Here is a 14,703-nt window from a genome sequence, read left to right as displayed (position 1 = left end):
TTCTTAAAAAAGAGAAAGAAGTTTTCTCTTTTAAGTCTCTCAGGCATAAGAAATCTGGAGGTAGGCAATTCAGAGCTGGGATGATGGGCCACATCAAGCTCTCCATTCTTCCACCATCTTGGATAATGATTTTCATTCTCAAATCATCCTATGGTCCATGTGGCTGCTACAGCTCCAGCCATTACATCCACAAACCAAACAGCAGGACAAAAGAAAAAAGAAAGAAAATCTCATTGCCTCTTTAAAAAGAGACTTCCAGGCAGTCCCACAGAACACTGCTGGTTACAGCTCATTGGTGAGAACTTTATCTGATTGTACTGGTAATGAATGGAGAGAAATATTTATATTTGAGGCCACAATGAACCTGGCTAAAACTTGGGTTTCTCTTACTAAGGAAGAAGGAAGAATGAGTATAACAGAAAACCAACGATACTACTTTAGCACTCACTCTTCACCAGCATCTCTCCTGTCAGAAATATCAAATAACCTTGGGCAAGTCACTTAAATCTCTCTACTCTTCAATTTCCTCAGTTTTAAAATATCTAACTTGTACATTTGTTTGAAACTTAAATGAGATGACATGTGTAAAGGGCCTAGGGCATACAGGTCCTCAGTAAACATCAGCCCCTTACACATATCAACAGAAGCAGGAGCTGGATTGAACCCAAACTGGCAAATTCTTTGTGGGCTGTAACCGGAACAACTGTCTCCTCCATCAAGGACAAACTGGGTGAGTTCTCCTGGCACCTGGTCTTCCTCTTCTTTCCTATATTACAACCCATATCTAGCTTGTGCCACAGAAGCCTAAGTGATAAATGAGCACACAGAAGCTGTGGCAACTTGAAGACTTGTTATACAGAAAAAACTGGAGAAATTTTAAAAAGGGTTAACATAAAGGAGACCTTAGGAAAAATGGAGGAAATAAATTTTTTTCACTAAACTTCATATACCAGAAGAACTCCAAATAATTTTTTTTCACAAAGATAGCAAACCGTTCAAATTTCTAGCAGTTTCTACTGTCTGCTCAAAAGAAAGTGCTCCTAGATTACCCACCTTTGGTTTATGTCTCAAATCATTCTTCTCTTGGAGAACCCATTGAAAAACTGTGAGGATTACTGATCAATTACATGCTATACTGCAAGCCAAATTCTCTGCAAGAAGATGTTGAGATGGAGTTTGGGATGCAAGATGTTTGAGAGGGATGAAGCCTGTGAACAGAAGGGGTAGAACCAAGATTGAGCAGAAAGAGAAGTTAAATTGTAAAAGCTGTCACGGATCTCTGGAGCAAGTATTGTCTAACAGGATGTCCCCCATGAGACAGACTGGTTTTTATTACTACCACCACATCTCACACAATCATCAGTGGTGATCTGTTCTGGAACATCAGGACCTCAATGAAATCCAAACCTAAAGGAGCTGACATCTTCAGACTGTCTGCTGACTGCTCTCCCATAGCTGGGCAGCAAGACCTTCCATGAAGGAGGACAGGGCAGCACGAGTCTACCCTATCTGTCATAGAAAGTAATGTCTGACATAAACAGATGTCAGTGGTTTCCTGGCTCTGCTGTTCATACATTGATTTCTTATCACAAATGGAGTTGACACAAAAATCATTGCCTTTTACTCCTCGACTCACTTGTCATAGAGTGTATGTTTAATTGATAACAGGTTTGAAATGCTATGTAAACAATTCAGTTAAGATTAGAAAGGTTGGAAAATCAGGAATACTCTATCAGCTTTCTTGGTGTAAAGATCAATATATATAAATAAGGATTTTTCAATTTTAAAAAAGATTTGAATGCACTTCATAATCGATAGCAAGTACCCAAAAGATAAGGACTGTGGAGGAAATGGATGCTTAGCAGATTTCCAATATTTTCAAAATCTTGCTAAAAAGCAAACTGTTTTAGTACTTATTTTCCAATTCTAAATTCTACTGAGAGGCAATAGATACTTTCATTTTCTGGTTAAAATGTTCAGTGGTAAGCTGAATTTCCTCAATTCTCAGGGTAATCCTGCAATTGCAATGTGTGCCTTTCCATGGGGATTCCCTCTAAGAAATGCTAGACACCCTTTATTTCACAAAATTACCAAATTCTCAAAGACACAAAGCACACCAAAAGAATTTTTCCACTAAAATAAAAATCACTCCTCGCTTAACATATAAAATCTAGTTTGTTGAAGGAGGCAAGATGGCGGAGAAGTAGGGCATTCCATACATTTCACTTGTCCCCATCTCTCAAATGGAGAAGGCCTGAAGCCATAGGCCACTGAACTGCAGGAGTCTGGGAGGGAAAGGAGACAGAGTCTGCTGAGAAAACAACCTCATAGGGCTACCTAAAGAAGCAAGCCAAAGTACACATGTGGAGAGTCTCAAATACCACTATGGGTAGGGAAATAAAATAACTGAAGTCTCAACAAGAGAGACCAAGAGACACCATTAAAAGGACACTTCCTGAATGGACAGGACCTGGACAGTCAATGAGCCTTCTTTAATAAAGCAGTATTCGCAGGTGCAGAGCACATAACAAGCTTTTAAAACTAACAGGAGACAGAAGGCTAGCCAAAATGATGAAACGGAAGAACTCTCCTCTAAAGAAATTCCAGGAAGAAATGATAGCTAAAGAACTGCTCAAAACAGATATAAACAAATAACTAAACAAGAATTTAGAACAATAGTCGTAAAATTAATCACTGGGCTTAAAAAAGGTATGGAAGACATCGGAGAAACTATTGCTAGAAAGACTATGGAGCTTAAATATAGTTGTGATGAATTAAAAAATCCTATAAGTGAGATGCATAATAAAATGGAGGTATCCAATGCACGGATTGAAAAGGCAGAAAGGAGGATATGTGAATTAGAAGACACAATTATAGAAAAAGAGGAAGCCAAGAAAAAGAGAGATAAACTGATCCAAGAACACAAAAGGAGAGTTCGAGAACTGAGTGATACAATCAAATGGAACAATATCCATATCATAGGAATTCCAGAAGAGGAAGAGAGAGGGAAAGGCGCTGAAGGAGTCCTTGAACAAATTATAGCTGAGAACTTCCCCAATCTGGGGAAGGAAACAGACGTTGAAATCCAAGAGGCACAGAGAATTCCCCTCAGATGTAACTTGAATTGATCTTCTGCACAACATATCATAGTGAAACTGGCAAAATATAAGGACAAAGAGAGAATTTTGAAAGCATCTAGGGATAAAAGTGTTCTAACATACAAAGGGAGACCTATCAGAGTAGTTACAGACCTACCTAATGAAACCTGACAGGCCAGAAAGGAATGGGGGAAAATCATCAATGATATGAATAGAAAAAAATATGCCCCCAAGAATCCTCTATCCAGCAAGGCTGCCATTCAGAATAGAAGGAGAGATAAAAGTCTCCCCAAATAAATAAAAATTGAAAGAATTCATCACCACTAAACCAGCTCTACAAGACATCCTAAGGGGGACTCTATGAGGGAAATATTGCAGGGAACATAAGGTACCAGAGATACACCACAAGCATGAATCCTACAAAGAACACAGTGACTCTAAACCCCTATTTTTCAAAAATAATTCTGAATGTAAATAGGCTAAATGCCCCAATCAAAAACAAAGGGTAGCAGAATGGATAAAAAAACAAGATCCATCCATTTGTTGTCTACAAGAGACTCATTTTAGACCTGAGTACACCTTCAGATTGAAAGTAAGGGGATGGAGAAATACCTATCATGCTACTGGAAGTCAAAAGAAAGCTGGAGTAGCCATACTTATATCACACAAACTGGACTTTAAAGTAAAGGCAGTAACAAGGGATGAAGAAGGGCATTATATAATAATTACAGGGTCTATCCGTCAGGAAGAGCTAACAATTATAAATGTCTACACACTGAATATGGAAGTACCTAAATATGTAAAACAATCACAAACAGAAACAATCTTATGGACAAAAATGTGCTAATAGCAGGGAACATTAATATTCCACTTACAGCAATGGATTGGGCAACTAGACAGAAAATCACTAAAGAAACAATGGACTTGAGGGGCACCTGGGTGGCTCAGTTGGTTAAGCGTCCAACTTCGGCTCAAGTCATGATCTCACAGTTCGTGGATTTGAGCCCCGCGCTGGGCTCTGTGCTGATAGCTAGCTCAGAGCCTGGAGCCTGCTTCAGATTTGTGTCTCCCTCTCTCTCAGACCCTCACCTGCTCACGGTATCTCTATTTCTCTCTCAAAAACAAACAAAACATTTAAAAATTTTTAAAAGATACAAGGGACTTGAATGACACATTGGAACAGATGAATTAGACAGAAATATTTAGAACTCTACATCCTGAAGCTATGGAATTCACTTTCTTCTTAAGTGCACATGTCACAGTCTCCAAGAGAGATCATATACTGGGTCATAAAGCAGCCCTCAATAAATAGAAAGAATTGAGATCATATCATACACACTCTTAGATCACGATGCTATGAAACGTGAAATCAATCACAGGAAAAAGTCTGGAAAACCTCCAAAATATCACCCTACTAAAGAATGAATAGGCCAATCAGGCAATTAGAGAAGATTTTAAAGATATATGGAAACAAATATTAATGAAAATACAACAACTCAAACTCTATGGAATGCGGAAAAGGCAGTCCTAAGAGGAAAGTACATTGCAATCCAGGCCTATTTCAAGAAATTAGAAAAAGAGTAAATACAAAATCTAACAGCACACCTAAAGCAACTAGAAGGAGAGCAACAAGAGCATGACAAACCCAGTAGGAGTAGAGAAATAATAAAAATCAGGGCAGAAATAAACAATATAGAACCCAAAAAACCAGTTGAACAGATCAATGAAACCAAGAGTTAGATCTCTGAAAAAATAAACAAAATTGACAAACCTCCAGCCAGGCTTCTCAAAAAGAAAAGAGAGAGCACCGAAATAGACAAAATTATGAATGAAAATGGATTTATTACAACTAATCCCTCAGAAATACAAGCAATTATCAGGGAATACTATGAAAAATTATATGCCAACAAACTGGACAATTTAGAAGAAATGGACAAATTCCTAAACACACACACTACCAAAATTAACATGGGAAGAGATAGAAATCTGAACAGACTCATAACGAGTGAAGAAATTGAATCAGTTATCAAAAATCTCCCAACAAATAAGAGCCCTGGACCAGATGGCTTCTCTGGGGAATTCTACCAGACATTTAAATCAGAGTTAATACCCATTCTTCTCAAGCTATTCCAAAAATTAGAAATTGAAGAAGAACTTCTACACTCATTCTACAAAGCCAGCATCACTTTGATTCCCAAGCCAGACAGAGACCCAGCAAAAAAAGAGAAATACAGGCCAATATCCTTGATGAATAAAGATGCAAAAATCCTCAACAAGATACTTGCAAATCTAATCCAACAGCACATAAAAAGAAAAATCCACCATGATTAAGTGGGATTCATTCCTGGGTTACAGGGCTGGTTCAATATTCAGTAATCAGTCAATGTGATACATCACAATAACAAAAGAAAAAATAAAAACCATATGATCCTATCGATAGATGCAGAAAAAGCATTTGACAAAATACAGCATCCCTTCTTAATAAAGATCCTCGAGAAAGTTGGGATAGAAGGAACTTACTTAAACACCATAAAGGCCATCTATGAGAAGCCCTCAGCTAACATCATCCTCAATGGGGAAAAACTGAGAGCTTTCTCCCTGAGATCAGGAACATGACAGGGATGTCCCCTCTCACCACTGTTGTTTAACATAGTGCTGGAAGTCCTAGCATCAACAATCAGACAACAAAATGATATGCAAGGCATCAGAATTGGCAAAGAAGAAGTCAAACTTTCACTTTTCACAGACGACATGATACTCTACATAGAAAACCTGACAGACTCCACCAGAAGCCTACTAGAACTGATCCAAGAATTCAGCATAGTTGCAGGTTACAAAATCAACGTTCAGATATCGGTTGCATTTTTATACACCAACAATGAAGCAACAGAAAGAGAAATCAAGAAACTGATCCCATTCACAATTGCACAAAAAACCATAAAATACCTAGGAATAAACCTAACCAAGGATATAAGAGATCTGTATGATGAAAACTATAGAAAACTTATGAAGGAAATTGAAGAAGACACAAAGAAATGGAAAAACATTCCATGCTCATGGATTGGAAGAATAAATATAGTTAAAATGTCATTACTACCCAAAGCAATCTACACATTCAATGCAATCCCAATCAAAATTGCACCAGCATACTTCTCAAAACTAGAACAAACTATCCTAATATTTGTATGGAACCACAAAAGACCCCGAATAGCCAAAGTAATATTGAAGAATAAAACCAAACGGGAGGTATCACCATCCCAGACTTTAGCCTCTACTACAAAGCTGTCATCATCAAGACAGTATGGTATTGGCACAAAAACAGACACATAGACCAATGGAATAGAATTGAGAACTCAGAATTGGACCCACAAATGTACGGCCAACTAATCTTTGACAAAGCAGGAAAGAGTATCCAATGGAAAAAAGACAGCCTCTTTAACAGATAGTGCTGGGAGAACTGGACAGCAACATGTAGAAGAATGAAACTAGATCATTTTCTCACATCATACACCAAAATAAACTCAAAATGGATAAAGGACCTGAACGTGAGACAGAAAACCATCAAAACCCTAGAGGAGAAAGCAGGAAACAACCTCCTTGACCTCCGCCACAGCAATTTTTTACTTGACACATCCCCAAAGGCAAGGGAATCAAGAACAAAAATGAACTATTGGGACGTCATCAAGATAAAAAGCTTCTGTACGGCAAAGGAAACAATCAAGAAAACTAAAGGCAACTGACGGAATGGGAAAAGATAGTTGCAAATGACATATCAGATAAAGGGCTAATATCCAAAATTATTTTCCACAACTGAAAAACAAATAATTCAGGGAAGAAATGGCAGAAGACATGAACAGACACTTCTCCAAAAAGGACATCCAGATGGCCAACAGACACATGAAATGATGCTCAGTGTCCCTCATCATCAGGGAAATGCAGATCAAAACCACACTGAGATACCACCTCACGCCAGTCAGAGTGGCTATCTCTAGATGCTGGCAAGAATGTGGAGAAACGGGCACCCTCCTACACTGTTGGTGGGAATGTAAACTGGTGCAGACGCTCTGGAAAACAATGTGGAGCTTCCTCAAAAAATTAACGATAGAACTCCCCTATGTCCCAGCAATTGCACTGCTTGGAATTTACCCAAGAGATACAGGTGTGCTGATGCATAGGAGCACATGTACCCCAATGTTCATAGCAGCACTCTCAGCAATAGCCAAAACATGGAAAAGATCCTAAATGTTCATCAACTGGTGAATGGATCAAGAAGATGTGGTTTATCTATACAATGGAATACTACATGGTAATGAGAAAGAATGAAATCTGGCCATGTGTAGCAACGTGGATGGAACTTGAGGGTGTTATGCTGAGTGAATAAGTCAGGCAGAGAAGGACATATACCATATGTTTGCACATATAGGTGGATTAGGAGGAACTTAATGGCGGACCATGGGGGAGAAGAAGGGTAAAAATAGTGGGGGAGGGGAGGAAGGCAAACCATGAGAGACTCTTGAATGCTGAGAACTGAGGGCTGATGGGGGTGGAGGAGAGAGGAAGTGGGGTGATGGGCATAGAGGAGGGCACTTGTGATCAGTACTGGGTGTTATATGGAAACCGACTTGACAATAAACTATTTAAGAAAAAAAAGAAACCTAGTTTGTCATAGTAAGTACAACTCCACCACAGTCTAAAACATGGACCAAGTTCATTTGTAATAAATCACTTTGAATTTTTTTTTGGCAGGGTAGGGCGGTAAGTGTTTAAGAAACTAGAGTAGTAACATAGCTGATCACCAAAACACTATGCATTTCACATTAACATAGTTCCATTAACGACCAGTTTTTACCTTAGTTTTTCCTATGGAGCTGCTATCACAATAAATATTAAAAATATTTCTTCCCCAAAGAAGTTTACCAGGGAATGTACCAGAAGTAGGAGATAAGGAGGAAATAAAGAAGACGTGCAAGAACATTCAACTATGTAGAGCTAAGTGTTTAATGAAGCAAGGACCAGAGCTGAGAAAGAAGGTTTGAAAGGATACCAAACCAAGAGGGGTGTTTCTAGATCAAGGGTTAACAAATCACAGCCCATTAGCCAAATCCAACTCATCATTTGTTTTTGTAAATAAAGCTTTATTGTAACACAGCTTCATCTATTTGTTTTCATATTGTTTATGGCTGCTATTGCAGTATCATAGATGATAGAATTCAACAGTCGCAACAGAGATTATGCGGTCTACAAAGCCAAAACTATTTACCTTCTGTCCCTTTTCAAAAAAAAGTTGCTGACCCCTGCTCTTACAAATACTGAGTCACATAAGGTACTAGGCCAGTAACTATGATATAGTCTTAAATGGAGAAATAAACCTCTTTGCACAAAGAAAGAACTAATGCAGGTTCTTCAGGATAAGCAATGACCTCTTATAACTCCTATGTGCCAAGCCTTGCAAACTGTGTCCACCTGCAAATAACAATCCTCTGTGATAATCCTTTGATATATTTTTTAGTGACTCTTCTCCCTCTCTTTTCCCCCAAGTTTCTCTCATTGCACTTCCTATTTTCTAACTCACACTCTCCTGAGCATTTGCATCAACATTTTTAGCACCAGATAACTTCTTGTTGATGATTCCCAACTCCACAGCTCCTAAACCTGAGATCTACTCATCCACTGTCTTTGGAACAGCTCTACTTCTCAAATGCAATACACATAATAACTTACCCCTTCTTCCCCTCCAAATAAAATTAGTAATGAATTCTGACTGCCTTATTTAGATTCCTTGCTCCTCCCTTACTAGTTTTGTAACCCTAGGTAGACTACTTAATCCCTCTAATACTTGGTTTCCTCATGTGTAAAGCTAGGATAATAATACCTACTGTAGAGTATGGTTAGAATTAAATGAGATAGTATATGTAAATGACTTAAAACAATGCCTGACACAAATGAATAGCTCAAAACTGTTAGTAGTGAAACTATCAGTAGAATGTGTTATTTTTATTTCCAATATCAGTAACTAGCACTTCCATTAAGTGTTACCTTTTACTTTGGCTCTCCTCTTAAAATCCTGACTTTTCTATGCCCCCACAGAGCATACCTGCTCCTAATAAATCAAGGATTCATCATATTGTTTTGTAATTGCTTATTTATATGTTATCTCTCAACAAGCCCATAAGCAACTTGGTGACAAGCTCCGTCTGATTTTACTCTTGACACTGAAGGAATATCAGAAAACGGACCTAGTGGGCAGGTGGAGAGATTAGCAATAAGATACTGATGAGACCTAAAGAGGAATTTTTAAACTAAGTCAGTGGGATTGAGGATGCAGGGGGGAGGGAAAGATTTCAGAAAAGTTCAGAAGAAAGATTCAACAAAACTTGACAAGTACTAGATATCAGCAATGAAAGAAAATCTTCTTACTAGCCACAAGTTTATCTACTCTTGAAGTAAGAATATTTTCAACAGAGCAAAGACTGTTATTTTGACCTATGATGGGTCGTAAGAGTGAGAATTAGTTTTGACTTCAGACTTCCTCTCTGCCCAGCTTTAATGTGTTAGTCCTCACCTACTCTCCTCACCATTTTTCTTATCCACCGACCAGTGTAGCACAAGAGATAAGAGCACAGGCTCTGAAGTCAGGCAACTTGTTTCAACTCCTCACTGATAACTGGGGTCCACGGGCAAGTTACCTAGCCCCTCCAAATCTCAGTTTCTTCATCTATTTTTAATGAAAATTTATTTATTTATATTTTTAATTTATTTTTACATCCAGTGTAAATTAACATACAGTGTTATATTAGTTTCAGATGTAAAATATAGTAATTCAACACTTCCATACATCACCCAGTGCTCATCACCGCAAGTGCCACTCCTCAATCTCCATCACCTATTTCACCCATCCTCCAATCTACCTCCCCTCTGGTAACTATCAGTTTGTTCTCTATAGTTAAGAGTCTGGGGTTTTTGTTTGTCTCTTTTTTTCTTTGAGTCTGGGGTTTTTGTTTGTCTCTTTTTTTCTTTGTTCATTTGTTTTGTTTCTTAAATTCCACATATGAATGAAATTAGTTTCCTCATCTTTAAAATGAGAATGAAGATTGTAGATACCTACCTTGCTGGTTCATATGAAAATTAAATAGACAATACAAGTAGAGGTTTGGGCACAGCACCTGGTAAATAGTAAATGTTCAGTATTCACTATTTTTATTTTATATGAATAAAATAGTAAAGTAGTGAATCTTTAACTTGGAGACCCACAAATATAAAAAATTCTTAAAGCAGAGCTACAACTTTTGTATCATAAAACATAATCATAATCTCTAATCTGGATATTTTGTAGAAAAGTAGGTATGAATACCAGATGAAGCCAAAAGATAAAATCTCATCCTATAACCCCTGTCAGAAGGTAATATTAAGAATCGAACTAGAAGAAAAGAAAGTCAATCAGCTAAAATCACTTGACCTCCCTAACTCTTTTCATAATACGAATCTGTACTCTGCCCAAGAATAAATGATGAACTCTCAATCTAACCTCTATCATATCACTGCTCACACAAATTTATTTATCTTTTGGTTATGAATTTATCACCAAGCCTTTTAGAACTGAAGATTCTTATTCAGGACAGAAACAGCAAAGTCAAATGATATGTTTAATAATTTCATCCTGCTAACAAATGGAAAGCAAATGTTATGAGCAGCATATTTTAGTATTATAGCTAACTTAGAAATGATTGGTTTGCAGCATTTAGTATTTATTTTTGCCTAGGAAGACTATAAAATACAAATGGCCTGTCAAGTTCCTGACTGGAAAACTGTTCTATTTACTAAAGTTGACTAATGTGACACTAACAGTAATTCATTGTTAATTTTTCATATTAGGCAAGTCATATCATTATCAGCATATTGCTTTAAAAAGGTAAGAGTGACTTATAAAATGAAAGCAACTAAAATCTAAGGGCAAGTTCTCCCTAATTCTCACACTCCAGCCCAGTTTACTGCTACTTCCAGGTTTCAGACATCCATGAAATTTCAACCTAAAAGGGTTTGAAAAGATAGAGGCAAGTTTTATAAGAAAAATAAAGTGAAATCAGAAGAAAGGTAGGTGAAAGGAAATCCATTCCATTTGGGCTTTTGATCCTCTGTGTAGCTTCAATCGAATCATTTCTTTCTGTACTACTCTTTCCTCATTTCTGAAGTAATAATTGCCATCTCACTATCTTGACAGTGTGATCTAAGAACCAAAATCTAGGAATTTCTCTGGGCCTCATTTTGCCATTTGAAAATGATGGAATTATATCAGACATCTCTAAGTTTGCTTTAGCTTTCAAATGCTATGACTCCAATGGGTCAAAGGTTATTTTTATTAAAACTAAAAGACATCTTATCCAGAAGACCCCTGGCCAAATATACTTATGTTATCCATAGACATTATAGATTTCTTTAAGTCCCCAAGAACATGGAATATCTGACTGACAAATTTTATGGAAAGTCAGGAAGCAGAAAGGCCAGTACTACAGAGGTATATCTAGAGAGAAGAAAGCCACGGGGGGAGGAGGGGGAGAGAAGGGGCAAGCCAAGGGGCCAAAGTTAAGAATGCTTTATTCATGGTAGATGTTCAACAGAGATGGTAAATTTTCTTGAAAAGCAGGAGTGGAGATTGCCAGTACAAGGAGATGAGACTCCAAATAAGAAATCTGTGTGACATTAAAGACTATTTATCGGGGCGCCTGGGTGGTTCAGTCGGTTAAGCGTCCGACTTCAGCTCAGGTCATGATCTCATGGTTCGTGGGTTCGAGCCCTGCATCAGGCTCTCTGCTGACAGCCAGCTCAGAGCCTGGAGCCTGCTTCAGATTCTGTATCTCCCTCTCTCTCTGACCCTCCCCTGCTCACACTGTCTCTCTCTCTCTCAGAAAGAAACATTAAAAAAAAAAAAAAAGACTATTTATCATGTTGGTTATTTTGTTTCAAGATGTCACTGTCTTGATGATGATGATGAGTTTTATAAGAATAAGTCCTCAAAAATGAAACTTGTAATCATGTATGAGAATTCTCAACGTACGAACAAATATATTACAAAGTTACAGTTGCTATAAAAATATTCTTATAGTGAGGAGTTGTTCTGGGAAAAATTATGGTGCAGAGAGAAAATATCGTCATGACATCTTCATCTCCCCCCTGCCACATTTGTCCCCCATCCACTTCTCACTCTTCCCTTGGTTTTCCTCCACCACTCTCACTTCTCAGTCCTGAATTCCTCAAGTATGATGAGCTACCCTCTCAGCCTCTCAGTCATGAACTGAGACTGGAAATACCGAACTTTCCTTTAGAACACTATTGTAGTAGGATGAGCAATGGGCTTTGAAGTCAGGCATCATTGGTGTGAATCCTGGCCCCCTGTGAACAAGGGAAAATTACATACTTGCCAGGCACTGACATCTAAAACTGCTATGTAGTTTAGAAGTGATAATATATTTAAAACACCTATTAAGTCCCTGGATTTCAGTGCATGCAAGGTAAGTGACTCTTTTTCCTTGTTTCTAAAATGAAGATTCCCTCAGTATGGGAGCAGCCTGTTTGAGAATCATCTGATAAGCTAATTCCAATAGATGTTAATAACTAGTGGGAGTTTGGGGAGAAACAAGAGTGCGGTGTGAACAAGGGGAAGCAAAAGAAAGCAAGAAAGTATGCAACCATAAAGCAAATGCTTAGTCTCCAAGATCAGAGGCTTAAAGAGAAGGATAGATTGAAACCTAAAAAGAAAGAAAAGAAAGATCCCAGGGCACTCAAGGAAAGAGAAGTCCCCCAACATCCTGCCTGCTTATTCTTCCAATATAACACACAGCTGGGCCTACCTTACCACATCCTGGATGATACTAACTTTATCAATTTTTCCATTAAAGCCAAACTTGACTTACTACAATCAATGAGGACTGTTAGTATGCCAAGTGTATACCTTGTATAACTGAATGTGTAATGGCTGAAATTGAGAAATTGGGGCAAAAGTATCAAGTGGCTCTAAGGATTGCCAAAGATCTGAGATTTGAACAATTACCACCCACACCACAAGCATACACAAAGGAACCTAAGCAGATGACTGCTTAGTACAGAGAGTAACTCAGCACAAGTGTTACATTGTGGCCACAGTTCACTAGGACCTTAAACGAAGGATCTGGAAGATCCCTGAGGTTCACATCATGTACACTTCTATCGACAGGTACAATATTGAGCAGATGCCAGATGATTATGGAGCTCCTCAGTTCTAATTCTAACACTCCAGCTCCTCTGCCTTCCTTTACCAACTTTTTCTGTTGCCAGTTCATATAGCAATATGCTATAGCATGAATTATTCTCCTTACTCGTTTGCTCTGTTATGAGCTGAGTATGGTTAGATACACTCACTTTTTGATGTTGTTTTGAAATTGATATTTTGTATCATTTTGAATTTTGTTGCATCTTCTTGTAAATCAGATGATTGCACACACACACACACACACACAAACATAACTAGTGGGAGTTTAGTGAGCTACTACTTCCTTAATCATACAATGAAAGGAAAAACTTCGAGACACCATACTTTATTTTTTAATATAATTTATTGTCAAATTCATTTCCATACAACACCTAGTGCTCAGCCCAACAAGTGCCCTCCTCAATCCTCATCACTCACTTTCCCCTCTCCCCCACCCCTTATCAACCCTCAGTTTGTTCTCAGTATTTAAGAGACACCATACTTTAAAAACAGAGGAAAGAAAAAAGAATTTTTTCTGGTGGAAAGTAAGTAGAAAACTTGGATTTTTAGGTGTCCTGTTGCAAAGGTAGATGTTTTCTAGAAAACTGCACGGTAACTCTTTTGCAAGTGTTTTTGAAAACCAATTTTGCACTGCTCATAAGAAACTTGAAAAGTTTTCAGCTTAGAAATAAAGATCTCTGATCTGACAGAACAAAAAGAAAGGGAAGCCAAAGAAAGTTGTTTCAGAGGCAATTCTAAGGCACTAAGATTTCTTGATAACTCATAAAGGTCTTTATATTTATGTAGAAAGGAGCTAGTACATGAGAAAACCTGTTCCTTGTCTTTGAGGGAAATAATAAGTGAAACTGAGGCTCACAAAATAGCCTGATTATAGGGTACCAAGAATAAGACTTGATGGCACTGGTGATGTTGTGACATCTTCCTTCCTGTGAGTATATGATGATTCATAAGAGAAAAATTATATTTGTGGAAAGGAGAAGATAGAAAAGGTGAATCGTGACCCAAAGGAAACTTCATTTATGCCATATACTCATTTACATGAATGAAGTCATTCTTCTAAAAGTTTAAGTTAGTCATAATTAATCCATGACTATAGGATCTTTCTATAAGACTCCAGTGAAATGGAAGTTAGCATAAATATCCATGAAATTCAAGCATATTTTTAAAACCCACAATTTTGGGCTAAATTACTCAGATAAGGCATTGACTGCTCAGCTCTTTCTTGTGGGAGAAGTGCATTAACCTCCACCACAGAGTAGAAGCTGACATTATTGCTGGAATTTCTTGAAGCATTTCTGAACATCTTATTACTCATAGTCTACAACTCACAAATTGTATAAACCTTTTGAGAATTGAGAGTCA

At 37.8% G+C, this 14,703-nt stretch overlaps 1 pseudogene; it reads left to right on the top strand.

The window, feature by feature from the left end:
• Positions 1-13,354, top strand: part of LOC120243420 — a 153,778-nt pseudogene extending 140,424 nt beyond the window's left edge.
• Positions 13,355-14,703: the final 1,349 nt, after the last annotated feature.

Source organism: Hyaena hyaena, unplaced genomic scaffold (genome assembly GCF_003009895.1).
Source record: "Hyaena hyaena isolate Hyena2069 unplaced genomic scaffold, ASM300989v1 scaffold_342, whole genome shotgun sequence".
NCBI classification, from domain to species: Eukaryota; Metazoa; Chordata; class Mammalia; order Carnivora; family Hyaenidae; genus Hyaena; species Hyaena hyaena.
This window is presented reverse-complemented; position numbering and strand designations above follow the sequence as displayed.